The sequence below is a fragment of the Clupea harengus genome, chromosome 4 (genome assembly GCF_900700415.2).
Source record: "Clupea harengus chromosome 4, Ch_v2.0.2, whole genome shotgun sequence".
Classification (NCBI taxonomy): domain Eukaryota; kingdom Metazoa; phylum Chordata; class Actinopteri; order Clupeiformes; family Clupeidae; genus Clupea; species Clupea harengus.
This window is the reverse complement of record NC_045155.1, coordinates 17,176,037-17,199,533: the sequence shown is the minus strand read 5'-3', so window position 1 is coordinate 17,199,533 and position 23,497 is coordinate 17,176,037. Positions and strand designations below refer to the sequence as shown.

The window sequence follows — 23,497 nt, the reverse complement described above, 5'->3', positions numbered from 1 at the left end:
AGGGTCAGTGATAATGTCACCAGATTTTGATTTGATTTTATGTATAGCTCTGCTAGCCTGCAAACCTCTCAGCTGTCGGGCTAGTAGCTTCTGGGGCTTGTCTCCAAGTTCAAATTGTTTTTGTTTCAGTTTAAACAGTTGGTCCTGCACCTGGGCAGATAGTATATTGTTATATTCATACCTCAGTTTAAGAATATTCTGTAGGGTGACAGAATTGGCAGAAGATTTATAGGCAGTTTCTAGTTGCGTAAGATCTTTTTCAATTTCTAGAAGGCGCTTCTTCTTTTCTTTTCTCCTTGAGTTTTCAAAAGAAATAATATGTCCTCTAATCACAGCCTTAAAAGCTTCCCATAAGGTGGAGTCTGTAACCTCTAGATTATCATTCGTTTCCAAAAAATCTGAGATCCTAGCAGAAATGAACTCCGAGAACGAGGAGTCGGAGAAAAGTGAAGGGCGTAAACGCCAACTAAAGTGCTGTTTCTTATGGTTGAGGTCAAGTACCAATGATATTGGAGAGTGGTCAGAAATTAGGATATTATGATATGAGGTGGAGATAACATTTGAAATCAAGTTTGAGTCAAGCAAAAAATAATCGATTCTAGAGAAAGACTTGTGTCTGTGAGAAAAAAGAATAATCCCTATGTGTGGGGTGCTGAAGCCTCCATATATCAACTAGATGCGTGGATAACATTAGAGTATTCAAGGTTGTGGAGGCAGCAGAAGGCACCAGGTTTGTTTGGGCTGATCTATCCATAAAATCGTCAAGCACACAATTGAAGTCACCACTGATGATCACATGAGTATCTGAGAGACTGGGCAGTAAATTGAAGACTTTACGGAAAAAATCTGGGTCATCAGAATTGGGACCATATACATTTACAAGTGTGACATGGTGTGAATAAATGTGGCCCGTCACTACGATATATCTGCCATTTGGGTCACACATGGTGGAAACATGTCTAAATGGGATAGTTTTGCTTATCAAAATGGCCACTCCACGAGCTTTACTGGAGAATGTAGACTGGAAAATTTGATTGACCCAGCTGCATCTAAGCAACTTTGCTCTAGTGGGCTTAATATGAGTTTCCTGTAGGAATATAATGTCTGCAGCTAAGGACTTCAAATGAGAGAATACTTTTGCCCTTTTAATTGCGTGCCCCAGCCCACGGACATTCCAACTAGTAAGAGTAATGCCACCACCTCTTAAAGAAAGATTAGGATGCATATTTAAGTACAGTGATGTAAACATATGACGCCCTTGAAACACACAAATAACCACATAAGGGAGAAAAACACAAAAAACACACACTTAAGAACTTACCCCCCCTCCCCCCGTCCCACTTTCCCAAACAAAGTGAGAACACGTTCCCTACAAATAGGCACAGAGGCTGCCGGACCATAGGAAAATATAGTTTAGCTAAGCTAACAAAAGAGCCCTGTGCTCTCTCCAAAATTATTAACATAATTTAAACAACGGTCATGAGAATGTCCCGACCTGCGTGATTGCAGGGGAAGAAAAGCAAAAAAAAGTCACATATGGAAAATATAGCCATCCAAAGCGCATATAATGTTCAGGACAGAGACCCTGCAAACAGCTCGGCTTCTTCTAATGAGGGAAATACCTGCTCCGAATTTCCAAGGGTAACCCTCAGCCGGGCTGGGTAGATGAAACCAACCCTCGCACCAGCCTCTTTGAGCCTTTTACGAACCTCATCAAAAGCTTGTCGCTGTTTTATCACCTCCACTGGCAAATCGGGAAAGAAATGGATCGCCGCTCCGTTGTACGTCAGGGGGAACTGTTGGCGAGAAAGCTGTAGTATCTTCTCCTTGATTTGGAAGTGATGAATCCTGGCTATCATTGCGCGCGGTCTTGCATCCTCTACCGCAGACTGCTTCCCTAGACGGTGTGCTCGATCCACAACAACCTGGCCGGAGAAATTGCCAGCACCCAGCAGTTCAGGGATAAACTTCTCCAGAAACTCAACAGGGCGTTCTTTCTCGATCCTTTCAGGTAGGCCAACAATTTTAATATTCTGACGCCTAGAGCGAGCTTCCAGGTCAATCACTTTTGAGCGGAGTGCATGGTTTTCCGTCTGCATTTTCATACAGGCTTGTTCAACTTGTGAGAGGCGGAGGTCGTAGCTGGAATTAGCTTCCTCAATTTCAGTCATACGGTTTCCAAGACTCACCAAAGACGCTTGAGTGGATGCCAGGGTTGCCTCTAATGTGTCAAATCGATCAGTCATCGTTTTGTTCATGCTCTATATTGCCAGAAGAATGCTGCTCGACTCTGCGTCGGTGTCCTTGCTAGCCTCATAGTCTGTCATGACTGGTGCTAGTGCTAGCTCCAGCGAGGGCTGAGTTTTAGTCTTGATTGGGCTTTTATCCTGCGGTTTTCCACGATCATTCTTCGATTTTCGCATCTTCCAGGTTTTAGTAGTTGATTGAATCAACAACAGGTCGGGTAAACTGGTGAATTTTAAATTAAATACCGAATTATTTTATAGCATGGAGAGGAGCTCAAGAAAAACACGTCTACTCCATCTGGTGTTCACTAGCGCCCCCCATATTAGACACTTTTGAACACAAACCACACATACTTTCAGGCAATAGCACATACATGCACCTACACTTCACTGATTTCATATAGTTTTGTTTGTCTTTTTCTTGATCTGTTGTAATATGTGTGGGCAGTTGTTATTGGAGATATCGCTCAGTAAAATTAAATTAAATGACACTTCGATTGGTGGAAAATTTGATTGATTAACTGACTGATTGATCAGTTAGGGATCGCATTGGCATGAATCCTATAACATCATTAGACATGTAATATACCTGCCTGACAAGAGCTGTGACTTTTGTTCAACCTGGGCCCTATTTTTAGATCTTTTTGGGTCCAAACTTTTACAAGTACAATTATCGATCAAAATCGTTCCAGTATTGAGTTAGAACTCTAAAACTGGCAACTGCAAAACAGCTATTAAAGAAACTTTAAAGAAACTGTCATACCAACAGGTTGTACTTACAAACTTTTCAGGGTTATCTGAAAGAGCTTTTATTTACAAATGAGTTTCAGGTTTCAGAGACTACCTTAAAATTGACCACCAGTACCAAAATAGAACAGCTGTGGCACAGTGTCTAAAACAGAAAAGTAAAGAAAAAAACTGCATCACGAAAGGAACCACTGGCAGTCTGCACAAAACTCTTCATTCTTGTTTCCATGACAGCATTGCTGAAACCAGTGGTAAAACTCATAGCCATCCACATGCACATTTGCTCAAACTCTGAGGGTAACTTAGGGGGCAAAGAACAAGAAGCCATCCTAGTTAATAAATCCATCTTAGTATTTCTGTTATCAAAATCTTTTCATCAGTCAGAGTTTGCTTAAGAGAGACTTCATAAGATGAGTTCAGGAAATATAACAGTATACGTTGCCGCAACTCCTTGCCTTTGGCTGAAGCGTGATTTGAAACAATATTCCTTATGTTAAGGGTGTCTATTCAAATTTCAGTCAGACACTTGTGATTCTGGGAAATGCATTCTATCCTTAATGATGTTTCTATGTGGGACCCTTGCAAATCAAGACTGAATTTGTTCGATACTCTGCTGTCTTCTTCTCATGTCTATTCCACCACACTTCCTGTTGCTCAATCCTCTTCTTTCTCATTTTTGGTCACATTTTCACATGTAATTCAACACTTCACCATAACAATTTGAGGACAGTGTTGTTTATATGGTGGCGTCTTTTTTGCTGTTTATATTGCACATAACTAAGAAAGGCAGGGCAAAATGTCTAATGTCTGAAAGGAATTTGTCACAATCCAGATCCAGAGGTATTGGGCTTCTGACAGCTGAAGTGAAACCTGGCATCAGTCAGGACTCAATCTCCACATTCTGCTTTATTGCATCACTGGCTCTGTCCTGATATTGTATCTCTCAGTAGTGCCCCTGGATCATGTTTGACTCAGACAGATGCCAGCTGAATAATGTCATTTCACACAGATTTCTAAGATAGATGGAAATCTGTCTGTGAGCGGCAAATATAATTTTAAAACATATTAAACAAATATTATTCCAAAAGACATTAAGACTGAGAAATGTAAATATACCACATAGGAAAATTGATGGGAAATGTGCACAAACAGATCGTAACGCAACAGAATATGCTCTGTACATACAGTGTCTATAGTCTGTTATTTTATGAGATATTTCCCTTTTTTAAATTCTTTTTTCTTCATTTTGCCAGTTGCCAGTTCCCCAACGCGAACACAAATCCTTGTCATGTCACCTACTGCTGCATCAGCCCAGGAGGAATTTCATCTCCTTTTAATTAGCTCTAATAGTTTATCATTTCATAGCAGCTGTTGAACACGTAGTAATGAGGCACGATGAACCGCATTCCTGGTGCAGCCCTTGTCTCCAAACCGAGCACAGCAGAGATAGACTCATACAGCCAGGCCAATGGCTGTCTCTATTCACTTACAAGCCAACATGTTTATTTTTAATACAAGGCACACTCACATTGTATTGCAGATATTCATACATGTGTCTGACACATCCTTTCCAGGGATTCACAGTTGTAGTGTAAGGAGCTGAATCTGCCGTTTCTCACAATGGCTTCCTCTCTCAATGCATTGGCAGATTCGGCACCCTTTTCAGCTGCAATAAGAGATCTTTTCATAGATAAGTGAGCCTTTCATAGGCCTGGATCAGTTTTGCTAAGGCATACTGAAACTCAATCAACAGCTTTCTCTCCATGCAGTAACACAGCGACAGCAAACCAGATGCGCAGACAACAGGAATAATAAGCACAACACACATATTCAATTCATGGATGCCCGGAGCAACATGTAGGAATCACCATGGGAGTACTACCCGATGCTCACCACCATTAGTTCCAGCTTAGATGATTGTCTGGAGTGGCCACGGGGACAAAGTGGGTTTCTGTGTTTAGGAGAGCAGTAGGAGAGGGGGACACGCAGTGAAAAGGGCACCAGTAAAGGGATACTATTTCAGCCCGAAGGCGAGACACACAGAGATCGTAATGATTCACTTGGCAGAACAGAACAGAAATTCAAGGTGAGGACAAAAAAGCAGTGGAAAAGGGGTTGCTCTGTCTAAGCAGTCACCTCCTATCTAAGGAAATACATTCAATGAAGAAAGATGGCATTGGTTTTATAGTTCACAAGTTGCTATGAAGATGATGGGCAAAATACAATAGAATACCCAAAGCTGTACCTCACTTTTAGAGTGTGACTTTTAATGGCATTTTCAATGGATCAAAATTGAGAGATGTAACAGCATGTTGCGATTCTCCCTAGAAAATGTAAATGTTAAAATGATCATGGTGTCGAGCTTGAGCTGCTAGGACCTCTGCAAAGTGCTTTGAATACAGCAACACTACAACTGGCTCTGGCTCTCCACTTAGGAATTAATCTTCTGCTACTAAATATTGATACAATTTGATTAATAAATCATTACTCCCATTGCAGAGAGTGGTATCCAACCAAGTGCTTTTTGAGAATAAATTTAAGCTAACTCGCCCCCTCCATTTATGAAACCATCTTGGTGAATAAATTAACTTGGTAAATCCGTTCAGAGAGTGCAACAGTCCTTTTCACAATCCTATCTGTCATGTTCACTAGAATGTCATTTTTAAGGTTTTTCACATCTAGGAACTAGTGAATTTTTTGCATATCAGAAAAGTGTTACAGTAAAATGATGTGTTCTTATGGTGAAGCTATGACTGTAAACAGTATAGATCTGTATGGAGATTGCATGTTAAATGATCCGTATTGTCTACCTAACAACATGTTCAGTTTTCATTGTTGTCATGTAACATACTTCCATCTAGCATTGCAAAGCAAGGGGGGTTGGTTTCTCACTGGTTACCAACCCCAACTAAATATTTTCACGCTAACATAATGCTGAAGCTGTCTTGATAAGATGTGAAATGGGCCATGGATGAGACCTCTGGCTGTCAGCACTTGATTGGCTCTGGCCCTGAGACCAGCAGTTAAACAGCCAATTACTGCGAGTCAGCAGGATAGCCACTGGTGCTCTCGATCATGATGTCTACTCGCTGAGAAACTCTAAATTACTACCAGTAAAGGCAGCAGGAGTCCCTTTCTCTCTCTCTCTCACCCTCTCTCTCTACCACACTCAGTCACACGCGTGCAGGCAAGTGGAGTACTCTTTAGGGATTGACTAATATGCATTTTTTAGGGCCGGTATTTATATAAATATCTGATGTCTTAGATTAGATTAGATTAGATTCAACTCTATTGTCATGTGCAGAGTACAGGTACAAAGCCAATGAAATGCAGATAGCATCGAACCAGAGGTGCAAAAGAATAGTATTATTTACAGAAAAGTGCAGGTATAACTAAATAGTGCAGCATAACATATTATAAATTCAATATGTTAGATATAGAGATGAAGTGGACAGAGTTGGAAAGGGGAGTGTGTGTATATATATATATATATATATATGGGTTGTAAGTACAGTATAGACAAAAAAGGGAAGATGCTCTTCCTGAGCCTCCGGGTGCAGGAGCAGAGCCTGCTGTAACACCTGCCGGACGGGAGGAAACTAAAATGTTCACGGTTGGTGGGAATGCATCCTTGATAACGCTTTTCGCCCTGCCCAGGCAGCGATTATGGTAAATGTTCTTAAAGGAGGGCAACAGGGTGTCGGTGATCCATTGGGCAGTTTTCACCACCCGCTAGAGTGCTTACCAGTCTGATGTGGAGCAATTGCTGAGATGTAGTTGTAGATGTAGTGAGTATGCTCTTGAGGGTACAGCGGTAAAAGTCCACCAGTATCTGGGGACACAGGTGAGCTTTCTTAAGACTCCGCAGGAAGTTAAGGCGCTGTCGCCATGTTGATCATGATGGAGGAGTTCAAGGACCATGTCAGATCGTCTGAGATGTGGACGAATTTGAAGCTTGATACGTGCTCCACTACAGCTCCACTGATTCAGATGGGGGCATGTGCTTGGCCCCTAGCTTGTCTGAAGTCCAAAATGATATCCCTGATCTTCTGGGTGTTAGGGGCCAGGTTGTTGTCGGCACATTACACGGCCAGAACCTGGACCTCGACCCAGTAGGCCGTCCCCTCTGATCAGGCCTCCCAACGTGGTGTCTGCAAACTCAATTATTGTGAGTTAGAACCATGTACAGGAACGCAGTCGTGGGTGAAGAGGGAGTACAGAAGAGAACCATGGACAGGAACGCAGTCGTGGGTGAAGAGGGAGTACAGAAGAGAACCATGTACAGGAACACAGTCGTGGGTGAAGAGGGAGTACAGAAGAAGGCTCAGCAGACAGCCTTGTGGCACACCGGTGTCCAACCTGAGAGTGGAGGAGGAGAGGTTTGGAGCTTGGAGGGGATCACAGGGTTGAATGCTGAGCTAAAGTCGAGTGGAATGCCGTGGAGATGGCATCCTCTGTTGACCTGTTGGTGCATTGGGCAAACTGATGGGGGTCCGGGGTAGTGGGCAGACTTGATTTCAGATGTGATAGAACCAATCTCTCAAAGCACTTTGCCATGATGGGGTGAATGCAACTGGTTATCAGGGACAAAGGCATTCAGGGCCGTAGCAGGTGAGTGCTTCTGTACTGGAACAATGATGGCAGTCTTAAAGCTTGTGGAGACAACTGCCTAGGTTAGGGACAGATCAAATATCCGCGAAGACCCTGGCCAGCTGCTCTGTACAGGTTGTTAGAGCGCGGCCAGGTATTCCATCCAGGCCAGCTGCTTTCCATACATTCACCCTGTATCAGAGGTGGAAAGTGAGAGAGGGAGGCAGTTCACCAGGCGGGAGATCCACTTTGATGGTGACCTCCTTATTTCCCTGGTCAACACGAGCATAGAAGTAGTTGAGCTCATCAAGGAGGGAGGCAGGGGGCACAGTGCAAAGTTTGTGATGGTCTGTGTGCCTTGCCACATGTGCCGGTGGTCCAAAATTCTGGTTCAACTGTAAAGCTAAATACCTTGCACGACAAAAAACGTGATGCGCTTTGGTATCATTTCGGCTGGTCGCGCACCTCCCAATGTCTGCAACCTGCTGGCGCATATGCAAAATGAATGAGCTGGTGACATGAGTTAAAAACATGAAGCCCAAGTCCTTAGTTCGTCCAGCTTGTTCACCAGAGACTGTTCATTGGCGAGGAAGATGCTAGGTAGTGTTGGCAGGTGCTGCGGCGTCTTTTCTAGCTCCAGTGGTAGTTCATCAAAGTTAAATGGATAGTCCAAAACTATGTTGGACAAAGGAAATTAGTCCAAAAGGGTCTGTTTGCTGTTTGTGAAGTTTGCAGAGCTGAATCAGGTGAACACTTAGGAAACTACCAGATAAATTAAAACTACTGTGAAACACTGAGCCTCTCAATGTGTCTCTGTCTTTGTCGAATAGCCGATAACTGATATTTGGCTGATATTCATTTATCATATTTGCAGGGCTCTCAAGTTTTGAAGACAGGCAAGAGTGACATATCCCCCCCCCCCCCGGCGACGCCCCGGCCCACCCCCATTCCGCCCGCCCCGCCCCTGCCGTATGCCCACAGACCAATAATTGTTCAGACTTGCAGAAAAGATTTGACACATGGCACTGACAATTCAACCAATTACAAAGTATTTATTCAATTTGGGAGAGAGAGAGAGAGAGAATTATGACTTGTGTTGTTTATGTAGGTGTTTGTTGCCTTTTTGGACTCTTTTATCATATTTGGTATTGGTTCCCATTATATATGCCATAGTCATAGAATTGGATGTATTAATTGCACTTCAGTGCCTGCTGTTTGGCCTGATGCCCCTTACTATGTGCCTTGTCACATCCCGCACACCTGGATGGGCACAGGAGGTCTCTTGGCGCAGATAGAGCACCAGTAATATGAGCTGGTGCTTCCTACAGTAATACATGGCCATTTAGAGGTCCATTCACTATTAAAAGAGGTCTTGTAGGTGGCTGCTCCTGGGACTTTTCTCCCTTTTGTTCTAGCCATCTCCTCCACTGTTTCTACCACCGTCTCCTCCTCCTCCTCCACCTGCACCGTCTCCTCCTCCTCCACCTGCACTGTCTCTCCCTCCTCTACCTGTACTGTCTCTTCCACTTCCACCATCTCCTCCTCTAATGTGTTTACGACCTTCTCTGGGCCTAATCTGGCCTTTTTAGGGGGCTTTCCCCTTTGGGCGAAGGACAGGATGCTTATTTGTTTTTTACCTGACATCTTTGAAAGACAGATGCAATGATTAATGCATCCATGGCCAGGATATTTATAACATGCTGGTATGCCTAATGAGCTCGCGATTCACAACTTCACCAGGCGTGAAGAAGCCTCGGAATCTGAATAGAATGTTCAAGCAAACACATTTACAAAAAATAATGCCCATAACATAATTGAATATTAAGGGCTGCCTAATATTCGTTCGAATTATAGGCTATATATATTTGTAATAGGCCTGCTCGAATTTATTATAGCCTATTAACGAAGTTCGGAGTCAAAGCTATAGTGAAAAGGCAAACTGTGTTGGCTACAAACACTCATTAAAAACTGATCTGGGAAATATTCTCTAACTGCAGTCAAGTTGTCATTGCTTGTGTCAAACCATTGTGAATTTGTTGTAACATTAAAACAGGAGACGACTTACTCTTTGTAGAAGACTGATGCTCGGAGCTCCAGTGGTTTCCTCAGGTGAACGAAACTTTAGAAAGATCAATCGCGCGCAATTCCAGGATGCTTTATTTTCATTGGTTGCTGGATTAAATCTTACCCAGATACAACAGATGTATTTTTCGGATTGGCTATTGTGTAGCCCTTTTTTTTTTTTTGATTGGCTGATAAGTGGCACCTCACGGCAGAACTACAGGGGATTCGGGGAGACGTGCTTGATTCCTCCTTGGTGAGGGCAGCGCGGCCAGGTCATGTTTGCGCGCTGCGGCACATTAAATAGCCTAGAGTTTTTTTTCAGCGTGAGAAATACGATGTGTGGCGGGAGTGCGTGACTAAAGACCGAAATGAGTGACTGTCACGCTCAATGCGTGACACTTGAGAGCCCTGCATATTTGGCTGTTGCAAAAACAAAATACATTAAGGGAATTATATTCACTTTGTTTGCGAACATCTTCTATGACAAACAACTGGCAATGTGCAGATCTTACACCTCCTGGAAATGATCAATCATGAAAGGCAAATAAATGGCACCAACTATAGCTTAGCCCCAGCTAGCAAAGATAGCTAGCTAGTTAGCTAACTTGTACGGAGCTTGAGCTATTATGTTTTACATCTTAAATAAGGTTACATTAATAATGTTAGCTTCTTAAGATATGTAATCTGATGTGAATTTGCTAAAATAGGATGTTAAAGTATATAAATTGGGAAGTTGAAATGATTAACCAACCTGTGCTCGTAAAAGTGCTGTGAATGTCTTCCTTCTAGCTCAATGTTACTCCCTGGTATTATCTGTGCAGTAAATGTTATGGTTATGGTTCCCAAACAGGGGTTTCCAGAATTTAATGTTAACAAAAAAAATATATATAAAAGAAAAAAGAAAATATAAATAGTTCTAATTTAAATCTGTATGCAGTTAAACTTAACTCACAAGACATTAAAAAGTCAATGAGCCCCAGATTGTGTCTAGAGACTTCCAGCAGAAATGTCTCACATGGAAGACGTTACAGAATCAGAAAATTCACAAATCTAATACCAGTCAGAAAATGTGAACTGTCTTTGAAGATCTGAAGATAAATGGTTCAGGCATGTACCAGCAATATCCAGTAATACCCAAAGGTAAGATTTGATTTCTGCAAGGAATGTGTCACTGTGCAGACTATGTCACATTTTAAGAATGGCAAGTACACACATAGGTCACCAAGCGGCAGTTTGGCATCAGATGTCTAGTGTAGCTTCTCTTAAAATGTATTCTTTAGGGAAACTTAGACAGTTTTGTGTGTATTTTGGTGTATGTGTGAGTGCATATTACAATTTGAGTGGTGTCTACTGAGTTTGATAAAGTAAGATAAAGCCAGGGAGAGGAAAAGATGGAATGTGAAGGAAATTGGAAGCAGGTGTTTAAGAAAACTTGAGAGGCTGTTATTTTATCAGATGAAGGTGTGTGTGTGTGTGTCTCTCTCTCTCTCTCTCTCTCTCTGTGTGTGTGTGTGTGTGTGTGTGTGTGTGTGTGTGTGTGTCTCTCTCTCTCTCTCTCTGTGTGTGTGTGTGTGTGTGTGTGTGTGTGTGTGTGTGTGTGTGTGTGTGTGTGTGTGTGTGTGTGTGTATGTGCCTCCACCTCCGTGCCCATCTGTGTCCCCCCCTTCATCTCACCATGCAGCCACTCACCTGCCACTATCTGACCACCTGGACCCTCGTACGTGAGCCTGTATGCTGGGCCTCTCCGTTTTAATCTCCCTCCCATATTACTGGTCCTCCACCACCACTGCTTCCCTCTCCCAATTCTGTCTGTGTCATCCTGGAGTCCCACTCTACTCCCCCCAACCCCCCCCCACCGCCTCCCCCGCCCCCGCCTTCCCCAACCGTGTTTCTAAATGAGAGTGATGTCTCAGCACTACCCTGCCACCCCCATCCTCAAAGCAATCTTTCCCCCTCTCTCTCTACCCTTCTTTCTCTCTCTCTCCTTCTCTCTGCCTGCCAACTGGATAACAGCACACTGAGCAGTCCAGCAGCTACTTGAGAACCTCAGGCTGTCTCGTCTACAAAATGAAGGCCCCCCTTTTTTCCCCCCAGCTGTGTAGTCGTTGCCCATCTCTCACCCTATAGCTTTGTGGACTTTAATCCCCTGTTTCCCAAATCCAGTGCAGGAAAAGAAGTTCAATTACTTCTGAACTCTTGCCTGCCAGATACCTCTGCTCTACCTCTTCGCTGGGTAGGACTAACAGACAAGGTGAGTGCAAAAGGGAGCGGTGAAGGAGGGATTAGACGTGAGGGTTCAGAAAAGCTCACCTGTCATTTTTAAACACACACTGAGCTTAAAGAACCACCCCTCCTCTCATCTATCACTTCCTTTCTCCCTTCCTCACTCTCTCAATCTCTCTCTCTCTGTCACACAGACACACACAAACCTTTTGGCCCATGTAGTTGAAAAGGTCATCGCCGTCTGAGCATACAACGCCCCTCCTGCATTCAAAGGCGGAGGTGTCTCATTATCAGCATATCTGAATTCAGGATGCATGGCTCCGTCTCACCAGAAGTCAACTTTAATGTCAGGACTCACACGCCTCCTCCCTCCCACCAGAGGAGATTTCTTAACCATCCCTGAGATTTAAGATGAAGACGAACAGGTCATTTGTATCTAAATGGGGTATTTATATGATGATGACTGCATACAGTGCTCACAAGGAATATAATATCACAAAATAAGGTGGGAGGGTTTCTGTCCAAGTGACAGTGATTACTGATTAATTCTACTGTGGTGTTGCTCAGTTTTACATTTATATAATGAAGCTGAGAACAGACAGAGAATATTCCCCACTATGCATCACTTAAGTAGTAATAATAAGCAAATACTCCAGTCTGTGGGAAGCCATGCTTACAGTCGGCAGACAGTGTTAAAATTATTCCCATAGCAGAATCTTTGATCTTCAGCAAGCTGCAGTACAACAAGGACATGCTTTTTTTTCAATCAGAGTATGTACTCCCTCGAAACTGAACCTTTGACCTTGGCGCTCCTAGCGCCTAGCTTAGCCAGCCAGTGCAACAATCATGAGCGCAAACATGACACGGGTAGATGCAAACATTTCCCTTACTCAGGTCCTCTGTGTGTTGTGCGGAGTTTTTTAGCGAAACAGGCACTATCATTGTGAAGCAGAAGAGACTCAACGACTCTGTTGTCTTTTGGCCCGGGTCCAGGCACAATGCAAGCTCACCATCCTTCAAGCATCAGCTTCCCGGCCCACTCCAGAGGCTGGGTTGCTCAAAAGTAAACAGATAAACATTGAGTAATTCAACAACAATGTTGACCCTATTTCCTGTTTTCTACCCTTTACAATAACACAACTTCCAGTAAGAAGCCCCTATCATCCAGTGAAGATCATCCTTGGTGAGGCTTTCACCTGTCAACAAAGATTAAAATGAATATTGTACTCATCATCTTATCTTTATCTTTTTATTAAAAGACTACTGACGGTTGTTGTAATCAGATTTCGAGTGGTGATAACATCTGGTAAAGACAGGCTCTGTATAATAAATAAAGAATATTATAACAGTCAGCCCTCATATCTTGAACTCCTTACAGTGTCAAATGACAAGGTACCACAGTCTTGGCAAGCTGTAATTAACACCTTTGCCAAACAAACAAAATGGATCCCGACAGAAACCAAATCACTCCCAACCAAGTTTATTCAGAAAGAATCATCTGCATTATTTGTTCTTTGGTGTCATATATGGGAGAGCACTTGAGCACTTAAATATTTCCATTAACCACAACAAACAAATGGTTTGACAGACAGAATCCATAACCATCAAGTTACTGCCGTTGTGAGGGACAGATGAGGCAGAAGAGCAAGTGTTCCTCTTCTCTTCCCTTCAGACCAAGAATTTCCCAAAGGAGTCTCTGCTTTGTCTCTCAGTCACCGGTGTAAATACTACACCCTGGTGGTCAGAATGAGCAGCTGGAGGGCCGACAGTGTCTACGTATGAACCAAGGGCCTCTTGTCCATTTAAGCAGATGAGGCAGTGCTTAATACAAAAATTCACGCATGGATTCAAAATGAGTGTGTCTGTTACATTTAACGATTGATTACTTGCCTGTGTTGCTGCATATTGCATGGACAGCTGACAAAGTGAGCTGTACAAACAGTGGCCCCCACTGGCCAAATTTAGAATGACATGAAGCGCATGTCATTGGCATAAAGCACATAGATACCTTTCAGCAGGTGTAATCTGATTTTGTTATTGATCAACTGATCTTTTGTCCCATGTTCTGAAGCGCCGTTTTGCCATTTTCAATCAATTGTGCATGTCCTAGCGTGTTCATGTAAAGAAGTCTGACAATCTACAGTGTGACATCACTATTACGACATTCTGTGGGTCCCTGTAAGCGCTAGAGTTATGCTAAATTATTCTGCGCATTCAAACAATGAGAGAGATTACAACGATAAAGATGTCCTTTATAAAGAGATTACAACGATAAAGATGTCAAGTAATAATTAATGTAGTTGACAGGATCGTTGCATCCTCATGTTTTGTGAGGAATGAAGAAAAAGTGCAGATTAAGTGTGAAGGTAGGTAACACCTGACTTAGCTCTGTACCTGAAAACCGGGTCTTGTACACAAGTGTTTTTCGGCGGGACTGACATGAATGCCATCATTTTTCTTATTGTGAAACGGCTGATATGCTACTTAGCATACAGTGCGTTTAGCTTTTTGCTTTATAGCTACAGTTATAAATGTTAGTTGTTAGTTACTATGTTAGTTTAGGATATTTTTGTAACTAGCTAACTCATCTTACATCTGACTTGGATGAAACATTGAAAGAGAGAACACTTGGAGTCTTCTGGATTTGACGCAGGTTTTTTTTTAAGATTTATTTATGGGCTTTTTAGTCTTTATTTGGATAGGACAGTGAAGTATTTTGGACAGGAAGTGAGGAGGAGTGAAGAGGTGGGGAGAGGATCAGGAAACGACCTGTGAAGGGTGCAGACCAAGATGGACACAAATCGATATATGCTTACTCTCTGGGAGAGAACCGCACCTGTTAAAGCCGTTTGCTGGTGAAAGAGCTAGCTAAGTAAGAGAACAGGGTTCTCCCAGTCCCAGTATTTTTTTTATTTAATAACTTAATTTGGTGATACATTTAATTCATTCATTCATTCATTCATTCATTCATTCATTCATTCATGATGGTATCGTTTAGTTTTTTCCCGATACCGGTGCTAAACCGATACTTTTAAAACTATACCGGTGCCTGGACTAAGGCGTCTTCTTCACAATCTACATTTTATATGGTTGTTTGGCAAATTACTTGATACTTCACCAATTTAAACTTAATGAAACTATAAAATAAGTTATGTATAAATTGGACTCTAAATAGCAGGAGCCAAAATAAAAATGATCTTCTGCATTCCAAGTTATTTGTATAATGTATGACCAGAAGCAATCTGTGTCCATTCTTTTCTAGCTTTCACAATGCTTCCACTTGCAGATCACGTCAGAGCAGACACCCACTCCCCCTTTTCTGCCAATTACAGCTCAAGAGAAAGAGGGAGAGAGACAGAGACATGGGGGACTGACTGGCATGCTTTAATTACCACAAAGCCCTACTTTCCACAGGAGAAACTGGCACGCACACTCGCCCCCCAACTCCCCACCCCCAACACACCCGAACCCCCCAAGACATGACTCTCTCTCTCTCTGTCTCTCTCTGTCTCTCTCTCTCTCTCTCTCTCTCCCACCCCAAACCTCCTCCGCTCTTTCTTCTTCCTTTCCCTTCTGTATCCAAATGGACTTTTCAAACATCAGTGGGAGAAAGTGGCTGTGTGTGTGTGAGGGTGTTATTACAGCAGAAACCAGTACTATTTTATGAAAAAATACGTTTTTTTACATTTACATTTTTTTACATGAGATTTCTTCTATGGTTTCTCATACATCTGTGAATGAATGAATAGGCTATTACTATGTTGGTTTTACTATCTCTCTAATATCTATTCTCTATTCTCATCACATAAAACAATAGTGAATATAATAGGTTCTTGTAATCCATCAACAAAATAAACCTGTTGGTCCATAACTCAGTGTATGGGTGTCTTTAATACCTTTGTTGGTTTTCCAAATAAAAAGATCTTCATGGCTTGTATTATCCTTAAAAGTTAATTGTCTTTGACAGGAGTGGTGATCAAAGTACCGTCTGCTATGACTTCATTTCCCCCATCATTAAACAATGACCTATGCAGCTAAGATATGAGGACCAAGGGAAAGCCATTTGTAAAACAAAATGCGTATCATAGCTATAACATGGCAGACTAACTGAAAACTATGTGGATAGACCAACATAATTTTATATAACATAACATACATATAACATAAATTAAACATTGACAGGGCAAAATATTGATTGATGATGTATGTACTGAAATTTTGCTTCTTGTGATCATTTTGATTCTGGCTTAAAAGCTTTGCCTAGTCCCTACAGTTAATATTGCCGTATTTCTCAGCATGCCACACCTGGTCCAGCACTATGGCACATTCATTGATCAATGGGACAAACAATATACTGCATGCAATACTGCATCTTTCCCTCTCCTCCATAAGAAAGCACAACCAGAGTATTTGGTTACTTCTCTCTTTCTCCAGCTCAGCTACAGCAATATCTCCTCTCCCCTCTGACACAAGAGTGCTCATGAAGAACAACATGGCGTATTCATCATCGACTGAGGCAAAGCGTGATGAATTCTAAGGTGGGTGTGGAGGATTCAGCTCTGCCCAGAGTTCTGTTGTTAGGAGAGGAGAACTTAAATGAAGTTTCTCCCAGGTTTCTTATCAACAGCTTCCAGACGTCGGCGGTGGGCATAGGAATCTGGCGACGGGGTCAGGGGTTCGTGTTTACTCATTTGGCACAGGGGCGGAGGAAAATAGGTGAAGATGAGGTCATGGCACGCATAGGGATGAGTGGGTGACTCTACTGGTGGATTTCAAACCTGGAATTATCTGGTGTGCCAACTGCCTGAAGTGAAATGGAATTCCCAGTGGGGTTCACGTTTGAAAAACTCTAAAACCTAGTTGGGGGTTATATGAAGAACTTAGAGGACTGTTAGAGAACTTGCTAGAGTATCAAGATGGTAACATAAAACCAAATAATGTAGGTTCTAATGGCTACTAGATTTCTCACTAAGGGTGCTGATAACCCTGGGCGTCACTGCCTAAATATGCTTTGATTTTGATTGTCAAATGGCCCTTAATATAAGGCTGCCAGAACCAGACTTGCTAACTGAGATTTTGCCTAATTCCAGAATGCAAATTCCTTTGAGATGTTGCACATCTGCTGGTGTCCTCTAACAATGGATTGAGAGAATAGGACAGGTCTAGCATCCTGACTTCACAGTGACCTAAAAAATCCTGCAAGAGTGGGCCTAAAAAATGCATCTTCATTCGAGGATATACTCAAGCCACTTTTTACCGGAGGCATTTTGAGTTCATTACAGCCATACCTTGTCAAAAGTATAACAAAACCTGATGGCATGTGGTACATAATTATCACAATTGACTTTTTTGGTTATCTACAGTGATCAAATCAATTGCTCTAATTAAAGACAGAGGACATCAGACATCAATATTCCCCTACTGTCACATGGCGTATCAAATGAATATATAGCCACTTGCGCACTGAAATGGATTACAACAGTAGACAATTAGAAAATAAACTAGCAGCGGGATTTCCAAGGTATATAGGCACAGGAGAAATGTAAAATGTGGAACCAAAATGGAGTTTTCAGGGACAAACATGACACAGCAGTACAAGAAACAACAGCTCCCTTTATATGACTTTGTACAAACATGACATTTAGAGTGTACGTTGTGCTAGTACACAGTCTTGCAAAAAAGTATTGTGTTATAATCTACTTCTGATTGCTATCACAAACTGTGTTCTTACAAGCTATGGTATAAAAACGAATTGGTCTCTTTTAAAAAGCAAATAACATTTTCAACTGAGTGCATCTATAGTATACCAACCTTTTAGGATGCTTCCAAAGACACGGCTGTCCTTGTCTGCCAATTACAATTGCACACAGAAGGATGGAGATGGACCCCTACAATAGCTAATCGTGACAACATTAGTTAAGACGTGTTAACACCGCTTATAGCAGCTTTAACGCATGTGGATGCAAATTTGTAAACTCCTCTGAAAGTAATCACTATATGTCACATTACATAAGGAATAAAACTGGTCAATTCTTCAAATTTGCTGAGGGTTTTTCTCTAGCATGATGGGAGAGAGGACCTCTGGAAAGTCCTCTAATCCATAGCCTGCCTCTCCTGCTTTAACCATGATGGAAGACTATAGGTTTTGTCCCAAATAGCAGCACAAGTCTCTTGTGTCAGTAAATCAACAACCTCGAGCCAATATGACAAATCAACCCCCTGGTTCAGCACAGGCAATGATGAGAGAGTTCATCAATATTGGGTAACTCGTAGATCTCTGTTTCTGTGTCTTGCAGAAAATTACCTCTGCAAAGGCTAGTGTGTGTGTGTGTGTGTGTGTTTGCTGAGAGTGAGAGACAAGGAGAAAGAGACATGCCTAATCACACTCATACAGGCTACAATATTCATTCAAACACAATACAGTACTTACTTGCTGGAGCCTGACCACCTGTGCAACTAAACCAAGGCATATCACAGACCACTGTTAAGACTTTGCCCATGGACAAGACACCCAAACACAAAGCCTTGCTCTCTCATCATTTGTAAGTGTGCCTACCCTCTCTGTTTCTAACTGAACACTGACAACTCCCCCTGTGCTTGCTTTCTGTAATGAATAATAACAAATGTACCCCAATTTGATCAATCAAACTGAAGAGGATATGAGTTGGTGACCTATTCGACAGTAAGTGACTCAGTTCACATGATATTCCACCCCAAAAAACATGAGGGCACAACCATCTCATTTGATGCCCAGTGACAATGCTAACGACCATATACATACAATTGCACTGAAATAGGAACATCCCTGTTTTTAAATGTGTGTGTGGTCCTCATTCAGTATGAATGTCTGAAAGAAATGGACAGTGCTGTGACAGTGCTGTTAACATTATATACATTTGAACATCTGTGCATCTGTTTCCATCTGACTGGTCAGCATTGACCTACGGTACGCGTATGTAACCGCATTTCTACGACTAATTCAGGCAACAACGCTCACACCCACACAAACAATAGCAGATGCATACGAATCTTATTAAGGGGGTCATGCTCCTCTAATCGGTTCCCCCCTAATTCCTGAACCGCTGCTGCACACCGCCGCTCCACCTTTGCGCACGTTTGGCATTTTCGTCTCATAAACAACCCTTACAGTTAGGACTGCGGCGATTCAATCACCCGCATACAACAGGTTAGAGACAAAATCCCATCTAACACAGACGCTGACAGTGGCTGTCAACGCCTCATCTAAGCGAGTGATAACGCAGTTCAGACGCATGCAAGAAAATGTCATCCAAACAAGTGTGGATTAGGCTAGTAATTGGTATTTTTCAGCTTTGTGCCTTTCCGCTTGTGCAGCAGTTAAGCGCGGTCAACCCATATTCAATAGGAGTAATTCGTTGTTCCCTCGGGTATTGTCCCACCAATCATCATAGCACTCCGAAAATAATCTAGCAAGATCAAAGTAAAATGTACGCGCAGTGCAGACGCGTCTCGGAGGTCAGCTATCAACGCATACGCCAAAGGATTTCCCCCATTTCTTTCTTCAGAAAATACCCGACAATTAAAGGTGTCAGTGTATAGTTAATTGGCCCCATGATTCAAAGTATTGACTGGAATACTAAGTACCATTTGTTTAAATTGACTGCGAAGGCGTTAATTTTCATTTTCCTCGTCTGCAATTACATCAAAGTTCTCTGATGAATCGGCTAATTAACCGTCGAATTACAAAGGGGACTGCGGATACATTGTGGCTGTTGCACACGTGTCTGCTGTCTTAAACGTATGACTGAGTACAAATTAAACGTTGGCATCTTAGCTATCTTTTCCCATTCATTCTGGATAAATACAATTAATTATGATTCACACACACCAGACGACAGATTATTTTTAAAAATCTAGGGTATAGGCTACAGGATAACCTTAACGTATGGGCGACCCCATTTTCCAAATCCAGTTGCAATTGATGCGACATGGGAGAGGTGCCTCTGGATTTTACAGGGAGAGACGGAGAACATGCTTGAGGCAGAACATTGCGCCAGGAGGTCGTACTCACTCAGTTAAAAGATTCAAGGGGCGCGACGCCACGCAGTATCCACCTCGCCGGGCTTCTCTGCGGCTGAATTTCTGGCTCCCGGTCGGACCCCGCAGACTGAGCACGCATAATCAATTATGGGCGCTAAGTTGGAAATGGTATGTGACAGAGAGCATGAATGCAGCCTGGCATTTGGCATCCTCTTTATCACCTTCGAATGCTCGCATCCTTCTCCGTGCGCAACGCTCCCTTGCAGGGCGCAGCGGCAGCCTAGCAGTTCAGCTATTTCTTGTTGCCGCTTGTTCTCAATATTAAACTGTCAGATTTGCTTCCCGGTCTCTCTCTCTCTCTCCTCTCTCTCCCTCTCCCTCCCTCTCTCCCTTTCTCTCTTCGTCTGTACCTTCGCATCGGTGGCAGTAGCCTACCATGTGACAGAGCAAAGCCCCCCGATTCTCGTCACTTGTTATTTGTAAATAGCGCCACCTACTGGAAGAATTAAGCATTGTATAAGAATGCAGGTCATGTAGTAAGGCATCAATGGTATTAGGTTGTAATCCCAATGCATATCCAAACCAAACCTATAAAGAGAAGCAACGTTGATGTAGAAATTGCTCAGAAATGCCGACAGTTTTGTAAATATTCAAATTAGTCGAAAAATACCAACACGCATACATACTGTGTATATCTATATAAATATATACATAGATAGAGAGAGAGAGAGATGTATACTATACATTTTGAACAGTAGTAGATTAAGATTTTTTTACTTAATGTAATGATAGATGATTGTAAATTGTAGGCCACTCCAAAGATTGCATCTAGAGGCAACCCGCAATTCAGTTTCATCTGTGTTCCCTATTCATGTATCGTCATAAGGACATTTATCGTCAGATATTATGCTCCTTTCCAGGGTAACTGAAAGTACAATGAAAGTACTCCAGTAGACTACCAGACTATTCATTTCATTAGTAGCTATCTGTGCTCTTTGAGAACCGACCTTAGTGTTGGTTTAGCTACAAGTGCATGATGACAGGGGCTACTATATTAACAATTTGTGTATTTAAGAGCACTCACACACACACACACACACACACCTACACACACACACGTCGATGTTGACAGACATTCTAATTGATTAGCTAAATGTGTTTGTACAGAGGGTTGTGTGGGGGAGGCGAAGAAAGGCGTTTGGGGTGGTGACAACCTTCTTGTATATGTGTGAGTGTGTATCTGCACACATCTTTGTGACTGTGTGTGACCGTTCTATGCGTGTTTACGAGTGGTATGTGTATTTGTATGTGTGTGAATGAGAGTGTGTATTTAAAATTCCTGTGTGTAGGTGTGTCTGTGACTGTGTCAGTGTGTGACTGTGTGCGAAGGTGGGTAGGTAGGCGGGAGCATGTGTGTAATGTGTGAGTGTGTGTTTGTGTGACTGTTGGTGTGTGAGGTGAGGACCCTCCAGAAGGCCAGGGAGAGTCAGACACACACTCAGCGCTCAGGGGCTTCCCTCTGACAGCACCCATCTGTAGCAGTTATGTAGAGCGTGCCCTTACAAGAGCAAACACACACACACACACACACACACACACGACCACAGACACACATGGATACGCATACATGTAGACAGATAGAGTCATCACTGTGTGAGCATACCCACTCAGACATGCATCCAGATTCAGACACTCAGATGAACATGCATGTGCACCACGCGTACACACATGGACATACATATTCACCTACAAGCACACACACATACACTCACACAGACAGAGTGAGGGAGAGGGGGGAGAGAGAGAGAGAGAGAGAGATAGAGAGAGAAGAGAGAGAAAGAGATACACATCTCAGGCAGTGTGTTCATTATTAAATTATCTTTGTGTAATAGGCAGTCTATGAATAATTATTCATTGTAAGAATGACCCAAGCACTGGTAGTTACATATCCATTCTAATAGTTTCAGCAATGCAGTTGAATGGATCAAACGGATTGGTTACATTTCATGGTGTGATCTAAGTTTCATTTCTACTTTCTCATTTAATGAATCAATCTGACCCACTTTATATTATAATATTATAATATTACAGCTCTTACCTCCTTAACTTGAGCTATTACCTTTTCACACAGTTTACCAAGCAGCTACTACAACTGTGAAAGATTGACGCTCTCTAAACTGATGGAGGACAGATTCATTAAATTCCTCACTCACCACAAACAGCCCATGCGAAGTGACAGGAAAGGGATCATCATGAATATTTCAACGTTTTGGCCAAGGAAGTTCCAAAAGACCTTCAACAGCTTCTCAAAGTCGTGAAGAGACTCACCTCCTTGTGCTTGACACTTCCCAAACTGCTGTCAGACTGCGGTCAATCTCACAAAGTCATAGGAAAAACAGAGCAGAAACTATTTTTCACATAAACTCTATTTCACATAAACATTCCTTCTTCAACTCCTAAACTCCACTGCCTGAGTGTAGACTATACTGTTATCATATCTTCCTCCAAGCTTTGTGGTAACATCTCGTGTGTCATTTTGTGAGTTGTATGTGAGTTTTATTGGTGACATATGGCATGTACTAACACACATGTATACCTACTCAGTTACATTCAGACACACACAAACACATACTTGTGATCACACTCACAAACAGGTATGTATGCAGAGAGAGAGAGCAGAGAGATTGCTGAGCACTGATTAGTGGCACCAGAAGAAGAGTGGTGAGCACAAGAGTGCAGCTGCCATGGTTTTGTGATGGGATGCAAAATGTCATGTCCTCCTCGCCTGGTCTTCAAACGTGTAAAACATTCATCACAACTCCCCCAAACCCAGGCCACAGAAAACGCATCCACTGGGGGGGAACCTGAGAAATGACCTGACACTGATGCAGTGGTGTCAGTGAGTTACCCTGGAGACACTTCGGTCTGGGCATGAAGATCGAAAATGTCCTCTCCCTTGACAACTAATATGATTCAACTTGAGATGACCCCTCAAAACCTTCCCCAATGTGGCATCCTAGTCTATTTGTTGCCCAGCCTGTGAAGCCTTGTATTTGGCATAGAACTGTAATAACGTGTTGTTATTCACCAAAACCTCCTGTTTGAAGAATGTTTTATTGCTTTATCAGCAACCTGTCTTTAGGATTCTTTACTTAATTATTGTATTCTGCATATATTTTGTTTATGTTTCTCTGAAACTGTGACTAGTGTGTGCTGAAAATGTGTAGTCATAGTTGCCTGCTTCCAGTTTTATAGTCTGTCACATTTAATTTGATAAAACTAGTGCTGTCAGTTTAACGCGTTATTAACGGCCGTTAATTTTTTTATCGCGAGATTAACGCGATTTCTTTTTTATAATTTTTTTTTAAGATTAACGTTCTTTTTGGCCTCGCAAACTGTGTAGTAGGCTAACGTTGCGGTTTGAGTGAATGGTGAGCGCGATACGGCGAAATGGATGATAAAAAGCTTCTGAATGGAAAGTTTACTTTTAAAAGTTGTGTTGTGCAAAAGAAGCGAGCTTCACTGTTGTCTGAAAATGTCAACAGGCAGCTGGCTGAAAGCAAAGAAGTAGTAGGCTTACCTTTTATTGGTAACCTAACTGTTACAGT

The 23,497-nt window shown here is 42.4% G+C and overlaps 1 protein-coding gene across 1 annotated transcript in view; it reads right to left on the bottom strand.

Moving 5' to 3' along the window:
* Nucleotides 1–20,316, bottom strand: part of si:dkey-70p6.1 (uncharacterized protein LOC570575 homolog) — a 37,043-nt gene extending 16,727 nt beyond the window's left edge. Inside the window, exon 1 of the mRNA XM_031566461.2 lies at nucleotides 19,921–20,316. The gene's annotated coding sequence lies outside the window, so the exon portion shown is untranslated. The remainder of the gene's footprint in view (nucleotides 1–19,920) is intronic.
* Between the last annotated feature and the right edge of the window lie 3,181 nt (nucleotides 20,317–23,497).